The following is a 27665-nucleotide window of genomic DNA, read 5'->3' on the forward strand; positions in this document are numbered from 1 at the left end:
CTTGTTAAGAATCATGGTTTTGTTGTTGTAGATTCTGCGTGATTAAATCAGTTTCAGTAGAATTAATTTGAACAGTCATATTTGCTTTATTCCTTCTACCATGGCAATTTGTGCTCAAAGATTTAACTTTTTTGTATTTTAAAAAACGTGCTAGCCTTGATGGGAAAGTAAGCAGAACCGCAAGCGTGGTGGACAAGTGGTAAGACGTCAGTATCAATTAGGTCAATAATCTGTTAAACATTTTATGCCATTTTTTCCATAGATGTTCACGTTAGAACAATGAGAAAGGTGTGCCTGGATGCACTTGAACCATCACCTTACTATCATTTTAGTCCCAACCTGGCCGCACTAAGCAATTGTACCACAGAGACTCCAACGAGTTGGTTTTCTCCATTTGCAGTTTTGGGTAAAAAATAATCTGCACTTTTAAGCAAGTATTGTATTTCAAATTTTGCAAATTTCTTGAAAAACGTTGTTTCAGAGAAGTAGACAGGAATAGCCCAGCCAGTAGAATATCGAACTTTTTATCTCTAGGTCCCTAGTCAGGCGACTGATTTTCTTGCAACTACTGTGAACCTGCGAAATAGATGGTCTTTTGTCCCTCAGTTTTTCAAGTTGTTCTATGAATGTTTAAAATGTTCAATATTTTTCATGCTCTTCAGCACTTTACGTCACAAAGTTTATGGTGTTCTTGGTGCTGTTCTGCATGTAGATAATGTAGACGAGAGCACAGGTAACAATACAGGACAAGCAGTGAGGAGCTCCCGTAGCTTTTAATTCAGTGCAGAGTCCAGAGGGAGGCCTAGGTCGCTAAACGATCAACAGGTATCTAATAATGACGTTCACAAAGGTGACAATATGTTTTTTTCTACATATCCTTACATTTACCCGTACAGCACAACGCATTTTCTATACCCTCAAATCCCCAATGTAACTACTTTCTCCTGAGAAACACAAGTATAGAGTGAAATCACAATAACTTATACAACAAATCTATTCAAACGCCCAGATATGACAGAACACACCCCTTTAAATATGTATTTCCTTCATTTCAGTTTTCTTCCCTCCCCAGGATACCTGAAAATTCACTATCGCATATTAAAGGCTGTACATGTAATACATCTACTAATAAAGATGGACATTAAAGTTAATTATTAAAAAATTACACTTTTCATTAAGACATGTATTGATAAAATTATTGTGAATAGTTGTGGTGTCTGGAAAGCAATTTTTGTTAAATATAACAATTTTCAGGCAAGTGGTGCATAACCTTGTTATTTAGTGACTAAATTATTTCCACTGCATTCACAACAGTTCTAATGTGTTTGCTTGTTCCACATGGCCTGCTACTGAGTTGTTTTCGGAACTGAAACCTATAAGAACATTAAGATGCACCATGGCCCAGAATCGTTCATTGGAACTAGGATTAATATCAATTGAAAGTACTCCAAAATAAAAGATTTAACCTGAATATTAAAAGGGTAGGAAAGTATTAAAACGACACCATAACGTCTTAACTTCCAATCTTCTTCCTGGTTCAGGTCATGTACAGTAAAATGACATAATCAGTGGAGTCATGCCGAGGTTGAAAGTTTAAGCCTCACCTGGAGCCTGGTTTTCTGTCTTGAAAAAAAAAAATTTTGTTCCACAACGGCATGAAATGATCACGTCTTTCACTCTACTTCTCTCTTGTAGTAAAGCAGATCTTGCTAGGCGAGCATTTGCTCCGGTAAATTAGGTCACTTTTCATGTTAACTTACGTCTTCTAAACACAACATTTCCTGGTGCATGTTTTCTCCATGAAAAAAAAGTCATTTTCCCTTACATGATTTCTCGCTTTGTTTCATCAAAGAGTGCAGAAAGAAGAAAGAAAGGAAAAGCGTCGTAAATGAACTCTGCAGCCCTTGGGAGATGTCAAGCGCATTGGACATGAAAAGTGCCCAATAAAGCCATTTCTCTTCGTTTCTCTTACAGTCGGGGCTCCTGTTGCGTGTAAAGGAGGCAACTTGCTCAGCCAGCAGACTCAGTGCTTACTAAACGCAGATGGCTCAGAGCGCTGTGTCCAAGCGGCTGTAAAAGAGGAGAATTCTGCTGGCGCCGTAGCTTAGTTGCTTTAAGTATGTCTCGTTAACTGGAGATCCTGGCTCCACATCCCAGCTGTGCCTTTCTTCCTGTCTTTTCGTGCAGAACGTACCATTTTGGACAACCGCATAGGGCTTGATTTAGTTTAATGCATGAATGCATTTCCTTTCTGCAACAACTTGTTTTTCAAGAAATTCATACAGCTTGTGAAAAATGAAATTTAATTCTTGGCTATCAGAGCAGAAGGAATATTGCCGACTGGCAAGAAAATGCAAGCAATGTTTATTTTTTGACCGGAAAGGTGCGAATGGAGAAAACCCTCTCTCGTCAGTCTCTGTGGCGCAATCGGCGAGCGCGTTCGGCTGTTAACTGAAAGGTTGGTGGTTCGAGCCCACCCAGGGACGATCTTCTTATTATTGTCAATGTGAACACTGGCTCCGCTAAAGCCGAAACCTTAACCCTCTTTATATTTGCCGAAAATGCGAGTCTTTTGCCCGTGTCCAACAACAACACTTGAGACCGGGGAAGTCCAATAGTGACCAACACCGCAACTCCCCAGACAACCATATTCACCCATGGAAAAGTATCTTTGAAGGGCTGGCGGGAGATATCATTTATGCTCCTGTTGCGTCCTCTGCTAAAATAGTTTAGAAATACATGCGGATTTGTTTGAGAATTTGACAAGCATTGTTACGTTAGCACTGTGAAGTTGGATGTTGATATTTTGATATATTTACCTTCATTTTAACATAAATGCTGTACAATCTATGCTGTACAATCAAACACAGGCATATTTTGAGTCTCGTGCTGATCGTCCTGTGGATCCAAAAGAAAATTTTAAAGCTGATACATTTTCGATTGTAATTTGCATCTAGCTACAACGTCCCTGGAAAAGAGATTTTATTAGTTGCGTGCAATCGGTATCTTTTACTTTACGTATGGTCGTGGAAATAGTTTTAAAAATGTTTTCTAAAGAAGATTGTATTGCCAGGACCTGCCTTTAGCGCTCAGTAGCGATTACGCTGTTGATATAGATGGAGAAGAAATGTCAGATGAATTGATGATCTAAGCTAAAATAGCCCTAACACGCCTCCTGTAACAGTGTTTGTATTCATAGCAAGAAATATTAGTTTTCAAACCCGAACGTTGCTTTTGCTTAAGTGTTATGTAACCATTAGCGGTTTCGGTAGCTTCTGAAGAGCGCACTTTTCCAAACTGAAGCCTATAAGAACATTATTCAAGATGCACCATGGCCCAGAATCGTGCATCGGGACAAGGATTAACATCAACTGAAAGTACTCCCAGATAAAAGATTTGATCGAAAAAAATTGAAAGAGTAGGCAAGTTTTAAAACAACGCCATGACATCTCGATTTCCAATCTCTTTCCTGGTTCAGGCCATGTCCAATGACATGAACAGTGGAATCATACCGAGGTTGTGAGTTCAAGCCTCACCTGGAGCAGCCTGGTTTTCTGTCTTGACAGGTAAACAGTGTTTTGTGTTATTTGCTAAATGGAGAGAGGATTCTGTGTTAATTGTGCTCCTCCTGGGAGAGGTCAAGATGAGAAGTTCACGAGGCTGGTGGTAAATATCCTGTCCAGGAATATCGTGGCTGTAGGGGGTCAGATCTATAGATGTAGTAAACACATCAGTGGAGACGGTGTGTCTGCTCTCTGTGAGAGAGCCGGGCGGAAATAATAATCTGTGGTCTGGGAAGAAGAGACCCTCGTTGGAAGAGCGGTGCTCCTCACAGGAGAGAATGAAAAAAAACTTTTCCAGGGACGCTGATTGTTCTCTTTGGGGGAATTAAAAGCACTTGAAGCGAGTGACCTCGTGGCGCAACGGTAGCGCGTCTGACTCCAGATCAGAAGGTTGCGTGTTCAAATCACGTCGAGGTCAGTTGGTGATTTTGCAGGTGCTGCTGGTGCCGAACCCGGAACTTACACCACGCAGTCGGGTTTTATCTGTACACCGCATGGGTAATCTGAACGAAGTAACAGCGCAGTACGGAACACCCAGTCAGGAGCTTATGCAGCGAAGCATCTTGAACACGGCAAGAGAAAAAGCACAATGCACTTCCGCGAAACATCACGTCCGGCTTTAGAGACAGTAACATCAGAGAATGGAAGTTAACGACCTCCTTTTTGTTACAGGTTCCAGCAAACCTGAAAGTTAGGGAGTGTTTGGTCACTTTTGTATGAAAAAGTGTCTGAAGCCTGTAATAATAATTTGCTCTTTTTTAATTGTGGTTGAAATCCACTCCCATGTACCAAGACCTTACAGTATATTCATGTTTACTTAAATGACTAACGCTATTGGACATTAGTTGGTGTTTTTTTTGTAACGATTTGCTATTTCATGCAGGAAAGAAAGGAACCCAGACCCAACGTTTGCTTTCAGGTGCGGTTCATTTACATAACGGACATCTATTTCTGTGGAGCCTGATTTAAATCACACAACCCCGGTAGAAGTCGAATCGACAATCTAATAAACCGAAATCAGACGCCTTATCCATTAAACCACTAGCCTGTCACGTAAATGAATTGCACCATGGTGAGTTCAGCGCCGCTACTAGTAATACCCCACCCCCATCTTAAATATCTACGTGAGAAACGTGTTTTCTACATTTTTATCAGTTTTTAAAAATCATCACTTTCAAGCAGACAAAGCCTTTATGTGTCGCTCTGAATTTCTAATTGATTTAGAATTCCAAGAAAAAAGCGTTTTGTTCCACAACGGCGTGAAATGATCACGTCTTTCACTCTACTTCTCTCTTGTAGTAAAGCAGATCTTGCTAGGCGAGCATTTGCTCCGGTAAATTAGGTCACTTTTCATGTTAACTCACGTCTTCTAAACACAACATTTCCTGGTGCATGTTTTCTCCATGAAAAAAAGTCATTTTCCCTTACATGATTTCTCGCTTTGTTTCATCAAAGAGTGCAGAAAGAAGAAAGAAAGGAAAAGCGTCGTAAATGAACTCTGCAGCCCTTGGGAGATGTCAAGCGCATTGGACATGAAAAGTGCCCAATAAAGCCATTTCTCTTCGTTTCTCTTACAGTCGGGGCTCCTGTTGCGTGTAAAGGAGGCAGCTTGCTCAGCCAGCAGACTCAGTGCTTACTGAACGCAGATGGCTCAGAGCGGTGTGTCCAAGCGGCTGTAAAAGAGGAGAATTCTGCTGGCGCCGTAGCTTAGTTGCTTTAAGTACCTGTCTCGTTAACTGGAGAGCCTGGCTCCACATCCCAGCTGTGCCTTTCTTCCTGTCTTTTTGTGCAGAAAGTACCATTTTGGACAACCGCATAGGGCTTGATTTAGTTTAATGCATGAATGCATTTCCTTTCTGCAACAACTTGTTTTTCAAGAAATTCATACAGCTTGTGAAAAATGAAATTTAATTCTTGGCTATCAGAGCAGAAGGAATATTGCCGACTGGCAAGAAAATGCAAGCAATGTTTATTTTTTGACCGGAAAGGTGCGAATGGAGAAAACCCTCTCTCGTCAGTCTCTGTGGCGCAATCAGCAAGCACTTTCGGCTGTTAACTGAAAGGTTGGTGGTTCAAGTCCACCCAGGAACGATCTTCTTAATATTGTCAATGTTAACACTGTCTCTGCTAAAGCCGAAACCTTAACCCTCTTTATAAAGACCCGAACGTTGCTTTTGCATTAAGTGTAATGTAACCATTAGCGGTTTCGGTAGCTTCTGAAGAGCGCACTTTTCCAAACTGAAGCCCATAAGAACATTATTCAAGATGCACCATGGCCCAGAATCGTGCATCGGGACAAGGATTAACATCAATTGAAAGTACTCCAAAATAAAAGATTTGACCTAAAAATTAAAAGAGTAGGCAAGTTTTAAAACAACGAGATAACTTCTCGTTTTCCAATCTTTTTCCTGGTTCAGGCCATGTCAAATGACATGAGTAGTGGAGTCATACCGAGGTTGTGAGTTCAAGCCTCACCTGGAGCAGCCCGGTTTTTCTGTCTTGACAGGTAAACAGTGTTTTGTGTTATTTGCTAAATGGAGAGAGGACTCTGTGTTAATTGTGCTCCTCCTGGGAGAGGTCAAGATGAGAAGTTCACCAGGCTGGTGGTAAATATCCTGTCCAGGAATATCGTGGCTGTAGGGGGTCAGATCTATAGATGTAGTAAACACATCAGTGGAGACGGTGTGTCTGCTCTCTGTGAGAGAGCCGGGCGGAAAGAATAATCTGTGGTCTGGGAAGAAAAGACCCTCGTTGGAAGAGCGGCGCTCCTCACAGGAGAGAATGGAAAAATATCTTTTTCAGGGACGCTGATTTTTCTCTTTGGGGGAATTAAAAGCACATCTTGCGGGTGATTTCGTGGCGCAGCGGTAGTTCGTTTGACTCCAGATTAGAACCTTGGGTGTTCAAATCACGTTGAAATCAGCTGATGTGTTTGCAGGTTCTGCTGGTACCAAACCTGGAAATTACACCATGCAGTTCAGTTTTATCTGAACGAAATAACAGTAGTACACAACACCCAGTCAGGAGCTTATGCAGCGAATCATCTTGAACACGACAAGAGAAAAGCCACACTGCACATCCGCGAAACATCACATCCGACTTTAGAGACAGTAACATCTGAGAACTGAAGCTTCAGACCTCGTTTTTATTACAGGTTCAAGCATACCTGAAAGTTAGGGAGTGTTTGGTCACTTTTGCATAAAAAAGTGTCTGAAGCCTGTAATTATAATTTGTCCTTTTTTAATTGTGGTTGAAATCCACTCCCATGTACCAAGACCTACAGTATATTCATGTTTGACTAACGATATTGGACATTAGCTGGTGTTTTTTGTAACGATTTGCTATTTCATGCAGGAAAGAAAGGAACCCAGACCCAACGTTTTCTTTCAGGTGCGGTCTATTTAAATACTGAACATTTATTTCTGAGGAGCCTGATTTAAATCACACAACCCCGGTAGAAGTCGAATCGACAATCTTATAAACCGAAATCAGACGCGTTATCCATTAAACCACTAGCCCCTCACGTAACTGAATTGCGCTTTGGTGAGTTCAGCGCCGCTACTAGTACACCACCACATCTACAATTTGTGAGAAACGTGTTTTCTACATTTTTATCAGTTTTAAAAAAATCATCACTTTTAAACAGACAACGCGTTTATGTGTCGCTCTGAATTTCTAATTGATTTAGAATTCAAAGAAAATAGCGTTTTGTTCCACAACGGCGTGAAATTATCACGCCTTTCACTCTGTCTCTCTTGTAGTAAAGCAGATCTTGCTAGGTGAGCATTTCTTCCGGTAAATTAGGTCACTTTTCATGTTAACTCACTTCTTCTAAACACAACATTTCCTGGTGCACGTTTTCTCCATGAAAAAACACATTGTCCCTTACATGATTTCTCGTTTTTTTTTCCATCAAATAGTACAGAAAGAAGAAAGAAAGAAAGGAAAAGTGTCGTAAATGAACTCTGTCGCCCTTGGGAGATGTCAAGCGCATTGGACATGAAAAGTGCCCGATAAAAGCCATTTCTGTACGTTTCTCTTAGTGTCGGGGCTCCAATTGAATGTAAAGGAGGCAACATGCTCAGCCAGCCGACTCAGCGCTTACTGAACGCAGGTGTCTCAGAGCGGTGTGTCCAAGCGGCAGTAAAAGAGGAGAATTCTGCCGGCGCCGTGGCTTAGTTGGTTAAAGCACCTGTCTAGTTAACGGGAAATCTTGGCTCCAAATCCCAGCAGTCCATCGCCTGTGTTGCACTGGACACCCTGTAGATCATCAAAAGCATATTGAGCTAAATGGGTAAAAGCCATTTCACATCCTTTCTTAACTTGCTCAGCGAGCAGGCTCACCGCACACCGAACAAAGATGTGACAGAGCGGTGTATCCAACTGGCTGTAAAAGAGCAGTGCTTTGCCAGCGTTCTGGCTTAGTTGGTTAAAACGCCTGTTTAGTAAACCGGTGATCTTGGGTTCAAATCCCCGCGCTGCTTTTCTTCCTGTCTTCTCGCACCGTTTATTGTTATAGACAACATGCTTCTGCATTATGTTTAAAAGAAGTGTTCATTTCGTTTTTGGCACAACTTATTTTTCAAGAAATCCACAAATTGCGAAAAATAAAGGGCTCATCTTTCTTATCAATGCAAAATAATTACTGCCAGCTGGAAAGAAAATGACAACGATTCGTTTTTACTTTAGCCAAAAATCTGTGAATGTAGAAAAAATACGACACGTGTCAGTTTCTATGCCACACTTAGTCAGGGTGTTCTTCAGTTAAACACAACGTTGGTAGATCAAACGCACCCAGAGACACACTTCGAATTAATCCGATCTAAACATTACCTTCTCTAAATGTGACTGAGTTTCTTTCCACGTCCTTAGCCATCTTGATGTTTGGAGAGATTTTCAACTTTGGACACAAGTCAAACTACAAGTAAATAGTTGAGTACCTAAGTCAATATCACCGGGAATGTGAATATAAATGTAAACATCAATATTTCTGCTGTCTCCTGAGAAACACAAGTATAGAGTCAAAACACAATAAATAATGCTAAAAAAATATTCAGTTAACACCCAGATGTGACAAAACACATTTAAGACTTACATCCCCTTTAAATATGTATTTCCTTAATATCAGTTCTCTTCCCTCCCCAGGATACCTGCAAATTCACTATCGCATATTAAAAGCTGTGTGTAAGTCTTACATGTGTTCTGTCACATCTGGGTGTTAAATAAATAGATGTGTTGTGTTATTTAATATGATTTGACTCCAAGATTGTGTTTCTCGGGAGACAGCAGAAATATTGGGGATTTGCGGCTACAGAAAATAATGTGAACTTTACAGGCAAAAGTAAGGTTACATTAAAGAAACAAAAACGTATCGTCACCCTTTTAAACGTGATTTTTTAAGACATTTGTTCGGAATAGTATATCTTCTCGTGTCTGTGGCTGTTATCCTACAATAACGGTGGTGAAATAGCAGGAATGGGCGGAAAGAATCGGAGATTGAACAGAAGACTCATCCAGTCGATAGTAAGGTTGTGTAGGACCGCATACACTACGATGTCAGTGTTGAGTAGTGTGGTTTAAAAGCTTTTTCACTAACCAGTAAGGAGTCGAAACCTACAGTCTTCTGATCCGTAATCAGACACGTTATCCATTGTGCCACTGGCGTTTGCATCGCATTCCCATACAGCACCACATTGAGTTCAGAGCAGCTAGTAATACTGTACATCGCCACGGTCAACATTTTCTCAATTAGATTCATGTGTTTTGTACGTGTGTCTAATTACTCCGTCTTTCATTATGTCTGGTTTAAAATAATGTATCTTTAAAACAGACAAAGGGTTTATGTGTCTCCCTGAAATTCACACACGAAGAATAAAAGATATCGCGTTTAAAAAGAATACAAAGATGCCGGCGATAGAAAACGGAGAGTCTTAAGTGCGCGCTATCACTGAACTAAACTCCCGATCGGTAACTTGTCGGCGGGTTTTTAATTGTGTTAGGAAGCGCAAACAGTCAACAGTGTACATTTTAAAGGTCTAAGCAAAACAATCAGACTTGAGGATTATTCAGAACAGGAGCCTCTACTTCTTTGTATACTGAGGTTTCGGGTGAACATCAAAGTGAAAGACAAATTCGCAATTTTCACTTTTTGATTAAGGAACAAGAAAACACCATCATTTGAAATGGATTCAAACTAGGGACATAAGAAATGCCTGCTGTTTTTGTCTACAGTCTTAAGAGCTAGCAACTGAGCTATCGAGAGGTCGGAAAGTAAATGTTTTGTCACACGCGTAGCCCAATGCAGTGTAGTGTTCCTCTTTATTTAAATCCCAGTTCGATATCAAAATACTCACTCCCATAGTCTCGTTTAGTAGAAGAAATGGACCAGGCTTCTACTCTATAAACGTCCAGAGTTCTTATAAAACATTTGAAGGGACATCAGTGCAGGCAGAAATTGACTCTTTTTCTAGTGGGATCAGGATCACATAAAACCTTTCTTTTGAATTGAGAAGAGGATCATGGTGACACTCAAAACATACTTGCCTTTGCTTCTTTCGAGGACGAATGGATTATTGAACTGCAAACATTGGAACATCGGATCAAATCTCTCCACTACTGCAGTTGCTTCTTTGAGAGTTTCTATAAATATTTCAACTGAACGTCAATTTCAATCTTACGGATTTTGGTTTTCTTTTGATCGAAATTGTATTAAAATCCGAGCCTCTTTCACAGTTGTATAATACTTTCCCCTGCATCCTCAGATAAAAATTCTAAATACCACAAAGTTACAATATATGGAATAGCATTTATTTTTAAATGTATTTTAAAATTTGCATTTATTTAGAGCTACATTTAGTGCTAGGTAAAGATAACATTGCTAATATTGATGGAGTACAAATGGAAGATGGATTTATGAGCTAAAAGTCCTAAAATGCCTCTTGTAACAACTAAGGACTCGTAGCAAGATTTTTTTTCAAATCCAAACTTTGCTATTGCATTGCGTATTATGTAAACACGACCAGTTCCGGTTTCTGGTGCATGCATTTTTTTCAAACTGAAATTCACAAGAATATTTTTCAAGATGCGCCATGTCCCAAAACCGTTTATCAGGACTACTATTAATATCAGGTGAAAGCAGTACAAAACATAAATTTAGCCGAAATATTAAGAGACTATTGTCTGTCAGCTACTAAGCCATGTTCTCCAACGCTAGAAATATTGCTGCTCTCCTAAAGTAGCAAAAGACCGCCAACCCAACTTAGAAACAGAACACAAAGGCTCAAACCGACGGGAGTTGGATTCGAGCCCACGCGTGCAGAGCCCAATAGATTAGCATTGCAAATTCGTGCCAAAACTATTGAAATACATCAGAATCGTACCTGTACGTGGCTGGACTTCTTTGGATTTTAGGAAATTTATTTCAGCGTGTTTATTTTTTCTGCCTGTGATCTCGGAAAGAAAGACCCACTACCTGTTCACCGAAATATTCCGGGAGTTTGCTGTGGTTTAAGAGGAGTGTATGAAGGTAATAAAGGAGGGAGGACACGTGAATTGTATAGCTGCTGAACCCGGACACACACCGTCTCGAGCTACTGTTGGAGATTTACAGTTCAGAAAACTGCTGTCTCGAGCAGAAACTGATCTTCCTGCTTTAGTCAAGGTTATTGGAATCGGAGGTTACCGTGGGGTATAGCGCTTATATCTCTCTTCTCTGGCTAAACGGACAAGTTTAAGTTTACAACTGTAAAGTATAGAAATAGACAAAAAAAAGCTAAAATACTTCAGTAAGGCCGAGTAGATAGGAAAGTTTAATAAAATGTTCTGTAAAATCAATTTCCCTCGATTTCCGAACTCTCTGTTCGAGCTCTGATATAATCTCTCTGCTCCTGCCGCTGTCACTGGGAGAGTGACTGCATTCCGTAGGGCTACAGGTTGATTTCACAATGCCACATTTAAAGGATAAACCGCAAGGAAAACAGATATGTTTTAATAAATCTTCTTCTGGCTTTATATTTCGGTCTTTCACATTTGAATACATACTTTGCAGTAAATCTTTACTCGATTACAGGCAGCCCGAACGTAAGGGAGAATCGAAGCCTATTTGACTTTCTGCTAATCACATTGAAGTGTTCACGAAGCATTTCCCTGCCCATTATGTGCCCGCAAACCGGTTTATCCGTTTTCCTCTTCCTGTCATTGTCAGCGAGAGCAACAAGACGGGAAAATGCAGGACAGAGAGAAGGTATTATTTGTCAGGAGTGGGATTTGAACCGACACCTCTATTCAGAGACCAGAACACCCAAGCAATGGAAAGAAAGGAGCCAGTGAGTCTGGCGCCTTAGACCGCTCGGCCATCCTGACGAACTACAATTAGACATCTTAAAAGCACCAGTAGTTCACTAAACTGAGAAATGCTTTGCTGGATAAACGTAAAATTGCCTGTTGTAGCCTAAACGGACCGGGAAATTAAATATTCGGATCGATTCAGAGTGTGCTTTACAGCCTTCTTGTAATATTTTGATCTGCTAGGGCGCAGTCGTTTTTACAATCTGGATTATTTCAAAAAGACCGACATCAGAGTAATACAGCTTTCACGTTTGGGAACAGACCTTGTATTGTACATTTCTTATAGGTTTATTTTCCTGATTGCAACATACTGTAACATACAGCTGCATAAATCTCTATTACACGTCATTTATGAAGGCGTTTCAAATGGCAGCCACTGCAGGATTAACGCTTTTGGAGCATGTATTATATTGTAAATAATCTTATTTAAATAAGTTTAAATTCGCATACTGTTTTTCAGACAGCGCAAACTGTCTGAACTGTCTGACCTCCTACAACTTTCTGTGCCGCTGTCTAGATCTTAAAACAGCTGCAGCCAGAGTAGCCGTAATGGCAACACAGTGCTTTGAGTTCGGCTTTTCTTATTTCTTCTGCAGAACCACCGGCATCGGAATATACTGATCCGCATAAGAAGCGCTTTCGGTTTCTGATCGTTTTTATTGAGCGCTGCTCTAACTTTACATTTGCTCGTAAAAGTTTTTCCCATGAAAAAAGTCATTTCCCTCATTACATGATTTCACTTTTTTTCTTTTCAACCAGTAGAAAGAAATAAAATATAATTCCATATAAGAGACACAGGTTGGATGGTTGGTGGTCTAAGGCATTGCGTTTAGGTTGCAGCTTTTCCTGGAGACCTTTGTTTAAATCCCACTTCTGACAAAGTAGAAACGATAAAATCCCTAAGTAGAAAGCATCTCGCATTTCACGTGTTTAATGTTAATTGTCTCAGCGGTTGCCTCGGTTAATGATGGATCTTCTCTCTTGCAGGGTGACGGCAAACTTCTTCAGAGAGGGGATCTCCCACGCACGGCTTTTCTTCATCAAAAGCGGAGACAAAAGAAACAGACTTCAAACTGAAATTAATTACTTCTTGATCGTTTATGACCGTCTTTAAAAAGCTGAGAGAAGGCGAAAACGTCTTTCGAAATGAGGAAATGTCTGCTGACAGTAAACACAGCTCCTCTTTAGTACAGTGCTAAGTACCCGTTTGTTGCGCGGCAGAACGGGGTACGTTTCTGTGACAGGGCCCTGGTTTATTTTTTTAAATAGTTGAATCATATTGAAATGTTAAACAACGGAGAAAAAGTCGCTGTTGATCAGGATGGCCGAATGGTTAAGGCGTTGGGTTTAAAATCCAATGGACAAATGTCCACGTGGGTTCAAACCCCACTTCTGGTAGAGTCTTGTAAATATTTTGAAGTGAGAGATAACTTTTGAGACTTACACTCTATTTAAATGTCATTTTACTTAATTTCAGTTCTCTTCACTCCCTGGGATAACTGAACTCACAATCGCATACTGAAGGCTTTACATGCATTACCTGTGATACAGCTTCTAATAAAGACGGAATGAAACTGTATTAATAATAATTCAGGTGGGTAGCTGCGTCAGCATGCGTAGGCTGCAAAGGAACAAGTAAGAGGTTTATTCCATGCTGAAAAAAAGAAGAAAGAGAACACAACGTTTCGGCCGTGGAGCCTTCTTCAGGTGTCACCTGAAGAAGGCTCCACGGCCGAAACGTTGTGTTCTCTTTCTTCTTTTTTTCAGCATGGAATAAACCTCTTACTTGTATTAATAATAAATGACATTGTTTTAAATAAACGTGTATCGATAAACTTCATAATTAATAAAAGTGGTGTGACAGGAAAGCAAATTAAATATTACAATGATATTCCAAGCAACTGATGCGTAAATTCATTATGTCGTGACAGTTTTATTCCCACTATAAAGGGTAATATTCTAATGTGATCCAGTGTTCCGCTTAGTCTGCTTCTGAATTTCTTCATTTCAGTCAGTCCTCTATTTCAGTAACCTCTGGAGGGCTCAGGATTGGGCTCCTTGAAGTTAAGAACAGGTTAATTAAGGAGCTGCGGGCTGAGTTCGTTGTAGTCTTAAATTCAAGAATTCTTCGATTTTAAGAAAAAAGACAGGTATGTTTTGTGTCTCATGGGGATCCTCTTCTCGATCCAAATGAAAGGTTTAATATGATCCCTCTAGAAAAAAATAAGTCAATTTCCGCCTGGAGTGATCGATGCCCCATCAAACATTTCGTAATAGTCCTGGACGTTTATACAGTAGAATCCTGGTTCGTGTCTTAAATTCAAGGTAAACAAGACTAAGGAAACGAGTTGGAAACTTGATGTTAAACTGGGATTTAAATCACCCGGAACATGACACTACATTGGGCAGTATGCGTGAAGAAACGACTTCTCTCATTCATTCGATAGCTCAGTTAATAGAGCGGAGGACTGTTGTGAAAACAGCGTTGAATCCTTAGGTTACTGGTTTGACTCCGGCTTGTAGGAAGGTGTCTTTTGTGTACTTTAATCAAAGACAATAAATAATTTTCACTCAGACGTTGATCAGAAGCTCAATAAACGACGAAGCAGAGGCTCCTGTTCTGAATTCCCCTCACGTCTGATGGTCTTGTTCTGACCGAGATCAATCTAAAGTGGTACAAGGGATTTTAACAAATCTGTTCTTTGAATTCAGGGCCTGCTCTGTCTGCTTTGTAATTCAAAAATAGATGCAAATGTCAAGTTTTTTGTAGATAAAAAGTATTTTCAAAAGTTAGGTACTTAATTGACTTTATGATTTGGTTTTGATTTTGAATCGTTATATTATTAAGTTTGTGCTTTCTCTGTTTTTATCGTATTGTGAACTTATTTTTTAAACAAATGCTTGCAAAGGCAAACAGGACACACAGTACAAGCTACTGTGCACTTTTGGGAGTATAACAGGTTCGATATAAAATCGCAAAAATGTAAAAGGGGAAAATACCCCAGACTGCGTGTGAAGCCCTCCTTGAGGTAGGCTGTTGTTCTTTTGTTAGATAAATACGACGTACTGCGCACAAAATGCTGCATAAAACAACCTGATATTTTAATAATTATTATTTTATAATTTGATAAGCGTGAAGCCCCGGATTCAGTTCCCGTTATCTTCAGTCCTGATTTTTTTTAAACATGAGATCTTCCCTTCCTCTAGTTGAAGTCACACGATGAGAGCGAGTGTTTTTTCACGTTGCGATCCAAACAGTCCGACAGTGACCAAACCAGAACGGATTCTGCTGGGAGCCGAACTGAGCTCATTCTCACTCCCTGTGCTGAAAATGGAATTAGTTCTTCCACGAGCACCGTCTACAGCTGCTGGACAGTGCTCTGCGTTCTACTGCTCCGGCAATGCTTTTGACGAAAGACAGCTCACATGTGCGCTTTTAACCTTCTCGCAGCTACAGGCGAGACTGAAGCTGGCGATATGAAGACCCGCTGGTACACCTTATCTAATTTTCACAATCGCGATAGACTTCTTAAAAAAAGTAGCTATAGCCCTGAAAAAAAGCATTACCTTTATCAGTTTTTACATGAATCGATTTTGACTCAAAATCGATTTTTTGATAGGTTCAATGTATATTTAAATTGAAATATAGCGTGCATACCTCATCAACCAACGGGCAGAGCAATATTTTACGTTGCCTTCCAGAGCTTCCAACATGTGGTGGATTTGTATGGTACCACTACAGCACTGGCGCAGGTGCAAAATCTACTTTCACACGACTATTTCAGTGTCTCTCACACATGATCCGGAGCGCAGGAGCCTATATCGCAGAGTTCAAATGTTATTGATTGGTGATCGTTCAGCGGGGGTCCGGACGTGTATAAGCGTATAGATGAAAACTTTAATGTATTGTTCGGTTTCAATCAAAATGCTTTACTACTACAAGAGAGAAGTATAGTAAGAAGGATGGAACAAAATGTATGATTTATTGGAAGAAAATTGTTTTTATTTGCATTCAAAATGAAGCAGAATTTTAGCGCAAACCCTTTGTCTTCATATTTTTAAACAGACATAAGTGTAGAAAACGTGTTTTTTTTTACTTAGAAATTTTGGACTGGGGGCAATGTATTAGTAATAGTAATTAGTAATAGTGTCGCTGAGCTTACTATGGTGCAATGGAGTAATAAGACCAGGGCCAGTGATGTAATACCTTTTCACCAAGAGATCGTAGGTTCAACTCCTGCCTGGTTCGGATTGCGTTATAACGGTTTACCTTCCTTTATATTGTAACGCCCTCGCCTGGTGGTGAGGAGGAAGCGCCCCTAGGCGCTCGTAGTACCGCGGGGCATGCTGGGAGTGGTAGCCGGGGAGAGTCTGAGGGTCAGCACGATGACCAGCGGCTGACCCTACCTGTGTAAATAATGTCCTAGTAATTCTAGTGCCCTGTGTAGTCCTGTAAAAGTGTAGTGTGTTGTTAGGTAATTACCACCCTAAAAATGTGTACGTGTTCCGTCAGTCTCCTCCTGTGTGTGTAGATCCTGTGTTTGGTTTCGTGTGGTTTCAAACAAATAAAGCTAATGCTTGTTTGCTGATACCTTAATCAGCCTGTAGGTGGAGTTGTTGGATTGTTTTCTTGTTTTGTGGAAGCAGTGTTTGTTTTGCAGTTTACGAAATGGCAACTTTTGGATCCCGCAAGAATGCTGTGCGTTTTGAGCTTTTGGATGACTTCTTCATGGATCGTATGCAGTTCAGCAGAAAAGTGTTGCAGAAGGAACTTGGCTTTGAACCTCGGCACTTGGATTTCATCTTTGCTCTCCCAGGTCAGAAAGCATTTGAGGTTGTATTTGCTACCTATCCTCTGTTTGAACAATGTGTGGATGTGTTTGAGGCAAAAAGAGGGAAAGTTCCTTATCTTGAGAAGATCAACTTGCAGCCTTTGACACAGAGAGAGAGGAAAACCGTGCATGTTGTTATGTTCTCGGAACTGGCAAAGACGGAGGACATTCACACCTGGCTTAACCAGTATTGCACCGTCCACCATGGAACTGAGGTTAGAGATGTTGACGGTATAAAAACAGGAGCAAGGAAATTCGAGGTTCGCTTGCTACCGGACAATGTAAATGGAGGCTTAAGGCACCTGCCCTCTACAATCCGGCTGGGCGCCTGCAATGGCTATGTTTTTTATGTGGGACAACCAAAGGTGTGTCGGCGCTGTGGTGCAGTGGGACACCTGGCATCGTCCTGCACTGTGAAATTCTGCAAGACCTGTGGCAAACAGGGACATTTAGCCTCTGACTGTTCAATGCTGCCAAAGTGCAATTTATGTGGCTCGGAAGGACACGTTTTTAAGAACTGCCCTCACGCCTACGCCAATAAACTCAAAATGAGAAAGGATGAGGCAGTGCTTGTTTCAGCCAAACCGGCCCGAAAAGCCAAAGCAAACAACAAGTCAAACAAAGAACCCTTGTTGGACAAAGACTCTCAGCCTCCAGCCAGGATCAGTCCTGCTGTGGCTCCGGGGCCAGTGGAAGAGAGATCCACTACGCCCCCACAACCGCAGACTGCACCAGACAAGCACGAGGGTTTGAAAACCCCCGAGAACAGCGAGGACCCCTCCCCCACTCCTGCTCCTCAGAAAGAGGGCCAGTGTGGGGCCCCCTGGTGGAGCGGGTCCAGCGAGGATACCCAGGATTCAGCGGAGCTGCTTTTCTCAGACTCTGCAAGTGCTACAGATGCCCTCCTCTCCTCCATCCAGTCCATCACGGAGGATCTGCAGCAGCTGGTGGGTGAGGGGGAAGAGGAGACTGGTGCATCGGCTGCACCCCTTTCCCCTCAGTGCTCCCAGGAGCTGGACGTGAGGAAAAGGAAAAATGACTCTGTTTTCTCCCCGAGCGAGGAGGAAGGAGAGCATGGTGATGGGAACAGCTGGAACCCCTCCACCCCTCCCTCTACCCCCTTCCATGAAATGGACTCCGTGAACGCTTTTACTGCTGCCACCCTGATGAAGGCTCATTCAGAGGATGGCTGGCAGGAAATTGGTAAGAAGAAAAAGAAAAAGAAGAAGGTAACAGGTGAGACAGAAGAGAAATGTGTTTTGTAAAGACTGGTTCCACTTTCTTACGTAATACGGCTCTAAACATAATTTCTCTTAACACCAGAGGTATCAATGACAGAGTTAAATGCCAGTCTGTCTTTGATTACCTCCAGCAGAGAGAGGGAGATGTGTTGATGTTGCAGGTGTGTCCTTTAGCCTATCAAGAGAGGTATAAAAGCTTTGAAGATAGGTGGGATAAAGGGCCTTCTGTTTGGTCAGGGGACAATAACAACAGAGCCTCTGGCGTGGCCATTCTTTTCAAAGGATGGGCATTCATATTGAAAAGTATTCAGAGGGTCATAGATGGCAGGTTGCTTTGTGTGGCTGTCGAATGGGGGACCGTTAACCTGCGTCTAATCAATGTGTATTGTCCTACTGACGTGGGAGGAAGGGTGGAGCTACTCAAGGCACTCTTTCCCCTATTGTTATGTAGCACAGATGTGATAGTGGGAGGGGATTTTAATTGTATCTTAGAGCACACAGACAGGCAGTCTAGCTCTCCGATAAAATTGGATTCCAGCTCACTGGCCCTGCAAAACTTAGTTCAAGACTTTAAACTCTCAGACACATATAGATGTATATATCCCACAACAGCAGGATATACATGGTCAGGGAGGAATAGCAGCCCTAGAATTGACTATTGCTTTGTCTCAGAGAGAGTGAAAGTTGTTGGGGTCACTCTTCAGCCTGTCTTCTTCTCAGATCATCAGGCTTTAGGGTGTAGAGTGGAACTCCAGGGTGGGACTGTCTTTGGCCCAGGCCTCTGGAAACTCAACACAAAGCTGCTAGAGAACGAGGGGGTAGTATCCCACTACAAGGAGAAACTATCACAGTGGCTGTCCTTGCAGTGTCTGTACAGGTCAGTAGGAAAGTGGTGGGAGGAGGTGAAGGTGAGGACGAGGGCCTTTTTTATGGTGAGGGAAGGAAGGCTGCTGCCAGATGGAGAGGAGTGCTAGCCAGGAAAATAGCCAGCTACAGGTTGGCTATTTATCAGTCTTATTGCCTGGAGGTAGAAGCTGTTCTGTAGTCTGTTGGACTTGGACCGAATGCTTTGGTACACTTTACCGGACGGTAGGAGGGAAAATAGTTTGTGAGTTGGATGACTGGAGTCCTTGATAATGGACCAGGCCTTCTTCAGACATCTAGCTGAGTAGATCTCCGGGATGCTTGGTAGCTCAGAGCTGGTGATAAGCTGCGCTGACTTCACCACCCACTGCAATACTTTGCGATCCTGGGCGGAACAGTTCCCATACCAGGCACTGATGCAACCAGTCAGGATGCTCTCAATAGTGCACCTGTAGAAGTTGGCCTGGATATGTGATGGCATGCCGAACTTCTTTAGCCTGCGGAGAAAGAACAGGCGCTGCCGTGCTGTCTTGACCACAGTGTTGGTGTGGTGGGTCCAGGTTAAATCCTCTGAGATGTTAACTCCCAGGAACTTAAAGGTGCTGACCCTCTCCACTGCAGTCCCATTGATGTAAATAGGTGTGTGGGCTCCTCCCTGATGTTTCCTATAGTCCACAATCATCTCCTTAGTCTTACTGATGTTCACAGAGAGGTTATTCTCCTGGCAACATACTGCCAGGGTTTCAACCTCCTCCCTGTATGCAGACTCCTCACCATCTGAGATCAGGCCAATGACTGTTGTATCGTCCGCAAACTTGATGATGGAGTTTGAGTTATGCCTGGCGACACAATCATGGGTAAATAAGGAGTACCTTCACCACCTGCGGACGTTCCGTCAAGAAGTCCAGGATCCAATTACAGAGGGAGGTGTTCAGTCCCAGGTCCTGGAGCTTGATGACGAGCTTTGAGGGCACTATGGTATTGAATGCTGAGCTGAAATCAACAAACAGCATTCTCACATATGTTCCTTTCTTATCCAGGTGTGAGAGGGCAGTATGGAGGGCAGTGGCAATAGCATTTTCTGTTGACCTGTTCTGGCAGTATGCAAATTGCAGTGAGTCTAGGGTGTCAGGCAGTGAGGAGGTGATGTATGCTTTGACCAACCGCTCGAAGCACTTCATGATAACTGATGTGAGTGCAACAGGGCGGTAGTCATTTAGGCAGCTGACTCTGGATTTTTTAGGAACAGGGACAATGGTGGTTTTCTTAAAGCAGGAAAGAACTATAGACTGAGCTAGAGAGAGATTAAAAATGTCTGAGAAGACATCTGCCAGCTGATCTGCACATGCCTTCAGAACGCGGCCAGGGATGGCATCAGGGACAGGAGCCTTGCGTGGATTGGTCTTTTTAAGAAACTTTACAAACATCCGCTCTGGATACAATCAGTGGGTTTCCGTTTTGGATTTCTGGAATCTTCCTGACTGGATCTGCGTTGCTGACCTCAAACCGAGCATAGAATGAATTTAGCTCATCAGGAAGAGAGGCAGACTGTTGTGCGATATACAGTGGTGTGAAAAAGTGTTTGCCCCCTTCCTGATTTCTTATTTTTTTGCATGTTTGTCACACTGAAATGTTTCACCACTGTTCCATGTTTTGTGGATAATGGCTCTCACTGTGGTTCGCTGAAGTCCCAAAGCTTTTGAAATGGCTTTATAACTTTTTCCAGACTGATAAATCTCAATTACTCTGTTTCTCATTCGTTCCTGAATTTCTTTGGGTCGCAGCATGATGTCTAGCTTTTGAGGATCTTTTGTCTACTTCACTTTGTCAGGCAGGTCCTATTTAAGTGATTTCTTGATTGAGAACAGGTGTGGCAGTAATCAGGCCTGGGTGTGGCTAGAGAAATTGAACTCAGCTTTCCAAAGATGTGATAAACCACAGTTAATTTATGTTTTAACAGGGGGGGCAATCACTTTTTTCACACAGGGCCATGTAGGTTTGGATTTTTTTCCCCTTAATAATAAAAACCTTCATTTAAAAACTGCATTTTGTGTTTACTTGTGTTATCTTTGTCTAATATTTCAATTTGTTTGATGATCTGAAACATATCAGTGTGACAAACATGCAAAAAAATAAGAAATCAGGAAGGGGGCAAACACTTTTTCACACCACTGTAGCTGGGTTGCGTTTTGTAGTCTGTAATGGTGCGTATACCACTCCACATTGTCCGTGTGTTGCAGCCGTGATAATATGACTCTAGTTTTACTCTGTAGTTGTATTTAGCTCTTTTGATGGCTTTCCTGAGGTTGTATCTGGATTTTTTGTATTTACCCATATCGCCAGAATTGAAAGCAGCTGTCCTAGCTTTCAGTTTGGCACGTATCTCACCATTTATCCACTGTTTCTGATTTGGATATGTGCGAACAGTAATCCTGGGAACCACGTCTTCAATACATTCGCTGATGTAGCCAGTAACATAGTCCGTATACAGATTGATATTATTTTCGGCAGCTTCGCGGAAGATCTGCCAGTCAGTGGTAGCAAAACAGTGATTTAGTATAAAATCTGATTCATCCGACCAACGTTGAATGGTTCTTAACGCTGGCCTCTCCTGTTTAAGCTTCTGCTTGTAAACGGGAAGTAGCAGAACGGAGGCGTGATCAGATTTGCCGAAAGGAGGAGGGGGGAGGGCTTTGTAACCATCCCGGAAGGGAGTGTAAACATTGACCAACGTGTTTGTTCCGTGCGTCGGGCAATCGATGTATTCATGTAGATAAGGCATTGTTTTTTTCAAGTTCGCACTGTTGAAATCACCCGCTATGATGAATGCCCCCTCAGGATGTGTATTCTCCTGTCTGTTAAGGTGAGAGTGTAGTTCATCCAGTGCCTTTGTGTAATTTGCCTGTGGTGGAATATACACCACTGTGAGAACTACCGATGTGAACTCCCTCGGGAGATAGAAAGGGCGACATTTTATTGTCAAATGTTCAAGATGTGTAGAGCAAGATGTTGAAATAATCTCCACGTCTGTACACCAGGAATTGTTTACCATGAAGCATACCCCGCCCCCTTTGCTCTTACCCGAATCCGTTGTTCTGTCCTGACGGTGAACAGAAAATCCTCCCGGGAGGATAGCAGAGTCCGGAACAGACGGGTCAAGCCAGGTTTCAGTTAATGCCAGCACATTGCTGTTCTTGATGTCCCGTTGGAAAGTAAGTCTTGCTCTCTGTTCACCCAGTTTATTGTCCAGTGACTGAACATTAGCAAGAAGTATACTCGGGGCTGGGAGCGATTTGCTGCGTTGCCTCAATCTTACCAGAACGCCTGCCCGTTTACCCCTCTTCCTATGATGCCGTCTTCTTCCCAGTACAGGTACAGGTGAGACACCACAGTCCAGATAGTCGGCAGTAATTATTGGTGTAGATTTAACTGTGCCAATATTCGATCTTATGTTTATAAGTGTTTGTCGGTTATAACTAATCACTGAGCAAGCAGTATGTGCAGTTAGCAGTACGAAAAACAACAAAAAATAAAAAAATAGACAAGGACGAATGGGAGCTCGCAGGACGGCAGCCTTCCCTGTCGGCCCCATCTTGCATGTTTTCTCCTGTGTCTCGGTGCAGTGTCAGTGAACTGTAGCATCCACTCAGTTTGTGAATATTGGGGTGACAAGTGCTCTGTGCTAGTCTATCTAGGTGCTATAAAATCCCTTTCATTTGTAGGAGAACAAGTCTTGTTCTGCATCTGCAGTTCATGCTTTTCTGATCACTGTGGCTGAACATTTCCTTTTGTTGGATTCAGAACCTCACCCGGACAGAAACTAGGATGAAAATTATTTTATTATTTTCAGTTCCTTTTCACGTTATCTATGTTCAGGCAACTCAAGTGTGTTTGACTACTTGGTGTATATCTAGTTTAAAAAATGAGCTTTGACAATTTAATTTAGACAAGGTTATTGATGATATTTCCTTGCTATCTCAAAATTAAATTTTTAAGCCTCTTATGTATGAATATTATTTCCTTTTGAATTCTCCTCTAAGATCACATTAAAGGTTTTATTCTCTTCTCCTGTGTTTTCAGGGTCAGAGGCCAGTGCTCTCCCTGAAGCTGGGGAAAGGGCTCCTCTTGAACAGCAGCACAGTGAGGGGGAGTGGGGCTCCAGTCTGATGCAGGAGACAGAGCTCACTGCTGCAGAAGAGAAAGAAGCACTCAGTGAGCAGCACACAGACAGCAGACAGAGTGTCAAGGATCTGGACTCTGTGCCCATGATGAAGGCAGAGCCGGAGAGTGAGACACCTGGGCTCTTAGTAGCTGAGGACTTTACAAAGAAGATTAATAATCTAGATACTAACAATATTAGACAAGGTTGTAAAGAACTTGACTGTGACTCTGTACAAAATCACAAAAAACAACTGTATGCATTTAATCTTAAAAAGCAGGATGTGGATCCTCAGTTGATTGACCCTGCAGATCAGCAGACTGATGTACCTGAAGAGAACAGTACTGAGTCACACACAGAGTTAGGACAGGGAGGAACAACAGCAGCTCCTACAGCGCTTGATGATAATAAGGCCTTGTTCTGTTAGAGTGGAGAGACTGTCATTGCAGAAGTGTTTTAAACAAATGAATAATGCTTTAGTATATAAGAACTTTACAGAGATGTATAATAATGTGGACACTAAGATTATATCAAAGATTATATCTGATGTGCTTGGTCCAATATCAGATATGGAAGAGTTACGACACCACGAACTGCGTGGCTGCGATAGGATCCCAGTTCGAAAGGAGTCGATGATACTGCTGGTTCTCGGTTTCTTTTAGTTAGAGGTCCGGAGAGGCATTTCAAGCTGGTTCCGGACATTCATTCCCTTTTCAAAGTCAGTTGTTTTGCTGTAGTCTGCATTATTTAGGCTGATTATCGAGGTTAGCCTTTATTTGGTCATGGGGACCTCGGTACTGTATGCTAATTCTAAAGACAGTTTCACCCATTTTCTGATTGCTAGGTTCTGTACCAGTGCAGACATGTCAAACAGTGAATGGCTGTACCTCTATTGTATCCGTGCTCAATGAATGAAATCAGTAATAAATGAATATATGTATAGTTGTACGAAAAACAAGTGGTTTATCGACTCATCTTCATTTGTAGATTTCGAGGCAGCTTCGATATTCGTTTTACAAACGGGGTTTTTTTTATATGGGTCACACACATGCCATAGCAACAAAACATCTCTAGAGATGAGGCTATAGATCACCTTTCCATCCTCCAGGTTTTCCTCCCAAAGCCTACGGCACCAATGGCGACCCCTGCTGGCCGAGAGAGCAAAAGCTTGCAGCACCAGGTATTCCCAGGCGGTCTCCCATCCAAGTACTAACGAGACCCGACCCTGCTTAGCTTCTGAGATCAGACGAGATCGGGCGCGTTGAGGGTGGTGTGGCCGCAAGTGAAAGCAGTGGCGCCTGACTCGCTACTTGAAGCTGTGTGTGGCTGGGGCTCCGTGCTCCCCGAGCAGGACTGAAGGATCGATCGTGTGCAACTCTTTGGAAAGGAGCTTCATTCCAAATCGCATTGCGTGCCTGGATGTTGGCGAATGTGCTCCCTAGTGTTGGCTTGTCTCGCACTGGAGGAGGACAAACAAACTGCACGGAGGAGCACAAGGCAAGTCTTCACAAGACAAAAACCTCCAGTGCACAGCACTCTGAAAACATTTCTGGGCTGTCGCGTGTTTATTTCAGCACATAAAGCGCACCAGTCCAACACGTCGGCCGGGCGCGCGGCGCCTCCGCCCTCTTGTGGCCTTGCGGCGTCAGAGCAAGAGGTTCCTTCTCGCTGCCTTTCCGCTGTGTTGCAGAGCCCCGAGAGGGAACCTGGAGCGCACACTTTGCGGGGGGCGGGGGACCGCGTTCGCGCTCTGCCCCCGGTCTCTTGCGCAAGGACTAAATCTCACGGCGCCAGCCAGCGGCCAGGAGACAAGTACAATATCGCAGGACAGGAGGGCCTCGTCATTGATTGTTACATATGAGACGCTGATTAGGAGGAGACCCCGACTGATTGGTAAAGGGGAACACTAACACCAGAGTGACACCTCCGGCATCTCTTTTTGAGAGACGCCTTGGAATTTCTTAATGGCCAAGGAGGGTCGGGACCTCGGTTTTACGCCTCCCCCGAAGAGCGGCGCCTGTTTGTGCAGCAGAGTGTTGCCATCAGGATGCTGGGGCATAAGAAAGCCACACAGACCGCAGGGTGAGCGCTCCCTACTGGTCCCAGTCACACCTCTTGCAGGAGCAGCAGCAACCTGAGCTTTTCTGGGGGGAATCTCCCATCCGGGTGCCAGCTAGGCTCACACCTGCTGGGCTGCCGTGGGTGAGCCCAGTCGAGAGTCGCAGGGTGAGATCTAGTCACCGGGGAGAAACGATACAAGCGAAGGATTACTCGGCTCCCAGCACTTGAAAACACTGACAAATGACTCGTTCCGGCCGGAACTGAATGTACCTGCATGTGTCGTGTCGTCTTCTTCCCCTGCCCCGTTGTGTTTGCTGTATTGTCTTTGAAGCCGGCCCCCGAGACAAGACGGGCTGTTCCTGTGCCCCAATTAACACTTTACAGGTGCCATTCCCCGGCTTTGTGGCCATTGTCGGTGGTCACACACTCTATTATTATTATTATAATTATTATTATTATTATTATTGAGAGACAGGCTCACTGTCTGTTCCTCAGGCTGGGACAGGAGATCACAAACTGTTTTTTTATTATTGAGAGACGGGCTGACTGTCTGTTCCCCAGGCTGGGACAGTGGATCACACTCTTTATTATTATTACTGAGAGACAGGCTCACTGTCTGTATCTCAGGCTAGGACAGGAGATCAAACAGTTTATTAATATAATTGAGAGATAGGCTTACTGTCTCTTCCTTTGGGCTGGGACAGGACATCACACACTGTATTATTATTATTGAGAGACAGGCTCACTGTCTGTTCCTCAGGCTGGGACAGGAGATCACAAACTGTATTTTTATTATTGAGAGACAGGCTCACTGTTCCTCAGGCTGCGACAGGAGATCACACTGTATTATTATTATTGAGAGTCTGGCTCACTGTTCCCCAGGCTGGGACAGGAGGTCACACACTGTATTATTATTATTGAGAGACAGGCTCACTGTCTGTTCCTCAGGCTAGGACAGGAGGTCACACACTGTATTATTCTTATTGAGGGAAAGGCTCACTCTCTGTTCCTCAGGCTTGGACAGGAAGTCACACACTGTATTATTATTAATGAGGGAAAGACTCACTGTCTGTTCCTCAGGCTGGGACAGAAGATCACACACTGTATTTGTATTATTGAGAGACAGACTCACTGTTCCTCAGGCTGGGACAGGAGATCACACTGTATTATTATTATTGAGAGTCTGGCTCACTGTTCCCCAGGCTGGGGCAGGAGGTCACACACTGTATTATTATAATTGAGAGGCAGGCTCACTGTCTCTTCCTCAGGCTGGGACAGGAGGTCACACACTGTATTTTTATTATTTTGAGAGACTGGCTCACAGTCTGTTCCTCAGGCTTGGACAGGAAGTCACACACTGTATTATTATTATTGAGAGACAGGCTCACTGTCTGTTCCTCAGGCTAGGACAGGAGATCACACACTGTATTATTATTATCGAGAGACCTGCTCTTTCCTGACTGTTCCTTAGGCTGGGACAGGAGATCATAATCTGCTTTATTATTATTGAGAAACCGGCTCACTCCTATCTGTTCCTCAGGTTGGGACAGGAGATCACACACTGTATTATTATTAATGAGAGACGGGCTGACTGTCTGTTCCCCAGGCTAGGACAGTGGATCACACACTATATTATTATTACTGAGAGACAGGCTCACTTTCTGTTCCCCAGACTGGGACAGGAGATCACACTCTGTATTATTATTATTGAGAGAGAGGCTCACTGTCTGTGTCTCAGGCTGGGACAGGAGATCACACAGTTTATTAATATTATTGAGAGATAGGCTCACTGTTTCTTCCTTTGGGCTGGGACAGGAGATCACAAACTGTATTATTATTATTGAGAGACAGGCTCACTGCCTGTTCCTCAGGCTGGGACAGGAGATCACACTGTATTATTATTATTGAGAGACAGGTTCACTGTCTGTTCCTCAGGCTAGTACAGGTGATCACGCACTGTATTATTATTATTGAGATATAGGCTCACTGTCTGTTCCTCTTGCTGGGACTGGAGATCACACACTGTTCTATTATTATTGAGAGACATGCTCACTGTTTGTTCCTCAGACTGGGACAGTACATTCCACACAAGGTTATTATTATTGAGAGACAGGTTCACTGTCTGTTCCTCAGGCTAAGACAGGAGATCACACACTGTATTATTATTATTGAGAGTCAGGCTCACTGTTCCTCAGGCTGGGACAGGAGATCACACTGTATTATTATTATTAAGAGACAAGCTCACTGTTCCTCAGGCTGGGACAGGAGGTGACACACTGTATTATTATTATTGAGAGACAGGCTCGCTGTTCCTCAGGCTGGGAAAGGAGGTAACACACTTTATTATTATTATTGAGAGAGAGGTTCACTGTCTGTTACTCATGCTGGGACAGGAAGTCACACACTGTATTATTATTATTGAGAGACAGGCTCACTGTCTGTTCCTCAGGCTAGTACAGGTGATCACGCACTGTATTATTGTTATTGAGATATAGGCTCACTGTCTGTTCCTCTTGCTGGGACTAAAGATCACACAGTTCTATTATTATTGAGAGAAATGCTCACTGTTTGTTCCTCAGACTGGGACAGGACATTCCAC

The 27665-nt window shown here is 42.8% G+C and overlaps 3 non-coding genes and 1 pseudogene across 3 annotated transcripts; 3 read left to right on the forward strand and 1 right to left on the reverse strand.

Moving 5' to 3' along the window:
* Nucleotides 1-2412: 2412 nt before the first annotated feature.
* Nucleotides 2413-2486, forward strand: trnan-guu (transfer RNA asparagine (anticodon GUU)). The gene has a single exon. It is a non-coding gene; the product is annotated as a tRNA-Asn (tRNA).
* A 1423-nt stretch (nucleotides 2487-3909) lies between these two features.
* Nucleotides 3910-3981, forward strand: trnaw-cca (transfer RNA tryptophan (anticodon CCA)). The gene has a single exon. It is a non-coding gene; the product is annotated as a tRNA-Trp (tRNA).
* Nucleotides 3982-13224: 9243 nt separating this feature from the next.
* trnal-uaa (transfer RNA leucine (anticodon UAA)) lies at nucleotides 13225-13307 on the forward strand. The gene has a single exon. It is a non-coding gene; the product is annotated as a tRNA-Leu (tRNA).
* A 10863-nt stretch (nucleotides 13308-24170) lies between these two features.
* LOC148813156 (5S ribosomal RNA) lies at nucleotides 24171-24289 on the reverse strand (annotated as a pseudogene).
* Nucleotides 24290-27665: the final 3376 nt, after the last annotated feature.

The sequence above is a fragment of the Atractosteus spatula genome, assembly GCF_055471065.1.
Source record: "Atractosteus spatula isolate fAtrSpa1 chromosome 10 unlocalized genomic scaffold, fAtrSpa1.hap1 SUPER_10_unloc_11, whole genome shotgun sequence".
NCBI lineage: Eukaryota > Metazoa > Chordata > Actinopteri > Semionotiformes > Lepisosteidae > Atractosteus > Atractosteus spatula.